The sequence below is a fragment of the Marmota marmota genome, unplaced genomic scaffold, assembly GCF_001458135.2.
Source record: "Marmota marmota marmota unplaced genomic scaffold, marMar, whole genome shotgun sequence".
Taxonomy (NCBI): domain Eukaryota; kingdom Metazoa; phylum Chordata; class Mammalia; order Rodentia; family Sciuridae; genus Marmota; species Marmota marmota.
The window spans coordinates 478,056-482,095 of NW_026005825.1; positions in this window are offsets into that span (position 1 = coordinate 478,056).

A 4,040-nucleotide genomic window follows, 5' to 3' on the forward strand; every position below is an offset into this window, starting at 1 on the left:
TTAACCTAAACTGAAACCTAACCCTAATCCTAGCCCTTACCTTAGCCCTACTTCCAGGCCAAACCCTAACACTAAAACTACTCTGACCTTGAATTTGACCCTACACTAACCCTAGCTCTAAACGTTATACCTAACTCTACCACTAGACCTAGTCCTAACCCTAATCCTATAAATAGCCCAAATCATAACCCTAGTCCATACATTGGCCATAACTCTAAAATTAGCCCTAACCCTGAACATAGCCATAATCTTAGCTCTAATCCTATCCCTTACCCTAAGCTAACCTTAACCCTAATGCTAACCCTAGGCCTAACTCTAATCCTTAGCCTAACCCAAACCCTCACCCTATTACTAGTCCAAACCCTAGCCCTCATTGTAGCTCAAACATAACCCAAACCCTAAACCTAACCCTGATATTTATTCTGATCCTAAAGGTAAACTTATGTGTAAACCTGACCCTAACCATAAACCGAACCCTAACACTAGCACTAGCAATAAACCTATACCTAAACCTAACCCTAACACTAGCCCTAGACCTAAAACTAATCCTAACTCTAGCCATATCTCTAGACTTAGACCTAAAGAAAAACCTAGTCCTAGCCCTAATGATAAACCTTAACCTAACACAAACACTAACCCTACACCTAGGCCTAACTCTAGTGATAATATTGGGTTTAACCCCAAACCTAACTATAACCCCAATACTGACCCTGACCCTAACACTAACCCTAGCTCTAAACATCACGCTAATGGTAACCCTAACCCTAATATTTGATCTAGCCGTAATACTTACCCAAAAAGTAGACCTAATCATAACCCAGGTTTATACATTAGTTGTGGACCTAACAGTAGCACCAAACTAAACCAAAATCTGGCCCTAAGCCGAGCACTAGCCCTGGTTTTAACCCTAACCCTAAAACTAGCTCTAATCCATATCCTAAACCTAGATCTAACCCTACTTTTACCCTATCCATTACCTTAAGCTAAGCCCTAAACCTAATGCTAACCCTAGTCCTAAACCTAATTCAGAGACTAAACCAAACACTAACCCTATGACTAGTCCTAAACCTAACCTTCGTTCTAGCTCTAAACCTAACATAAACCCAAACCCTAACCCTGACATGTATTCTGACCCTAACACTAACTGCAGTTATAAACCTGACCCTAACCCGAAACTGAACCCTAACATTAGCCCTACCAGTAATCATATACATAAACCTAAACTTAACACTAGCCCTAGACTTAAACCTAATCCTAAATCTAGCCATATCTCTAGCCCTAGACCTGAACACCAACCTAGCCCTAGGCCTAACAATAACCCTTAACCTAACCCAAACACTAACCCTACCCCTAGACCTAACTCTAGTCCTAATTCTGGCACTAAACCGAACACTATGTCTGACCTGAACATTGGCCCTGACCGTGACATAAGCCTAGCTCCAAAGCTCACCCATAACAAAAACCTCATCCTAACACTAGAACTAGCCATAACCCTAACCCTAAAACTATCCCTAATCATAACCCTAGCTTTTACATTACCCATGGCCCTAACACTAGGCCTAAACTAACACAAAACCTAGCCCTAATTTTAGGCCTGAACATAACCCTAAGTGTATCCCTAAACCTAAGCCTAGCCCTAACCCTAACCCTAAGCCTCGTGTTACACCTAACCCTAGCTCAAAGCCTAACCTTTACCCTTAACATAAACCTAGCCCTGTCCCGAAACCAAACCTAACACTAGCTCTCATACTAACATTAACCATAGCCCTAACCATAGCTCTAATTATATCCACTACCCTAATCCTAGCCCTAATCCTAACAATAACCCTAGCCCTAACACTAGCTCTAATACTATCCATTACCCAAACCATAATCCTAAAACTAATGCTAACCCTAGGCTTAATCCTAACCCTATCACAATACCTAAACTTATCCATTGCCCTAAAACTAATCTGAACCCTAATCCTAAGCCTATTCATTACTCTAACCCTAAATCTAACCCTAATGCTAATTCGAGCTGTAAACCTAAACCTTAACCTAAACCAAACCTTAAGCTGTACCCTGACCCTATTAATACACATAGCTGTAAACTTGACCCTTACCCTAAATCTAACCCTTACACTAGACCTAATCATAAACATAAACCGAAAAGTATCTCTAACTGTAACCCTAGACCTGACATTAGCCCTAGCCCTAATCTTAGCCTTAACCCTAACATGAACACTAGCTCTCATCCTAGCCCAAAACCTAGCCTTAATCATAGCCCTAACCCTAATTTTAACCCTTTCCCTAGCCCTAAACCTAGTTATAACCCCATTGCTCACCCTAAACCTAACCCAAACCCTAAACCTAACACTAAACCTTGCCCTAAACTTAACCCTAGGACTACCCCTAACACTAACCCTAGCTGAAATCCTAAACCTAACCCTAATCCTAGCTTTAAGACTAACTATAACTCTTGCCCTAGCCCTAGCCCTAATTTTAACCCTATCACTTAACATAACCTTATTCATAGCCATAGCCTAGAATAACCCTAACTCTAACCTTACACCTTGCCCTAACTCTATATCTAAACCTAACTGTAAATCTAACCCTAATTCTACATCTAAACCTAACCATAACACTAGCCCTAATCCCATTGCTAATCCTAAAACTAGCCCTAAACATAGGCTTAGCCCTAAAACAAAACTGAGCCATAACACTAACCCTAAACTTTTACCTAAACCAAAACCTTACCTTATATCTATCCCTAAGCCTAGTCCTAATTTAAATCCTAATCTTAACCCTATATCTACCCCTAAACCTGACTCTGACCTTAACACTAACCCTACCTCTAAACATCACCCTAAACCTAAACCTTAGCCTAACACTAGACCTGGTCCTAACCCTAATTCTAAAACTAGTTCTAATCATAACCCTAGTCGTCACCTAATGCTAACCAAACGTAGCCAAATACTGATACCTAACCCTTACTTTCACCCTAACCCTAACCCTAACATAGCCATAACCCTAACCCGAATCCTAGCTCTAACCCTACCTCTAACCATATACTTTACCCTAGTCAAACCCCAACCAAAATGCTAACCCTAGTCCTAAAACTAATCCTTAGTCTAACCCAAACCCTAACCCTATTACTAGTCCTAACACTAGCCCTCATTCTTGTTATAACCATAACCCAAATTTTAACCCTAACCCTGACCATTATTATGATCCTGAACCTAAACCAAACCCTAACACTAGCCCTACCCATAACCCTATATCTAAACCTAACCCTAACACTAGCCTTAGAATAAACCTAATCATAAATCTAGCCATACCTTTAACCAAGACCTAAACAAGAAACTAGGCCTAGCTCTAATGATAAACCTTAGCCAAAGCCAAACACTAACCTTACCTCTAGTCCTAACCAATCCTAATTCTGGCTCTAGCCCTAACCCTAACCCTAATCCAAAGACAGACCCTGACACTAACACTAACCCTAGCTATACAACTGACCCTAACTGAAACCTAAACCTAACACTAGAACTAGCCAAACTGTAAACATAACCCTTACATTACCGTAGCACTAAAATTAGCCCTAAAACTAACACAAAACCTAGCCCTAATCCTAGCCTAAATCTAGACTGAAGCGTAACCCTAACCCTATCCTAACCTTATCCCTTACCTTAAGCCTAACCCTCACGCAAGCCTTAACCCTCCCCTTAGCCCTAACCCTCGCCTTAGACCTAACCCTAGATAAAACCCCAAACTGAACCCTAAACATAACCCTAGCCCTAGCCCTAAACCTAATGCTAATCCTAGCACTAATCTTAATATTAACACTAGCCCTAATACTATCTCTAAAATTATCCATTACCCTAAACCGAACCTTAACCCTAATGATAACCCTAGCTCTAATCCTAATTGTAATCCTAATCCTAAACCTAACCCTAAACATAACCCTCATCTTAGCCTTAACCCTAGATAAAACCATAACCCTTACTCTAACACTAACCCTAGCCCAAACCCTAACACTAACCCTAAACATAAAACTACCCCTT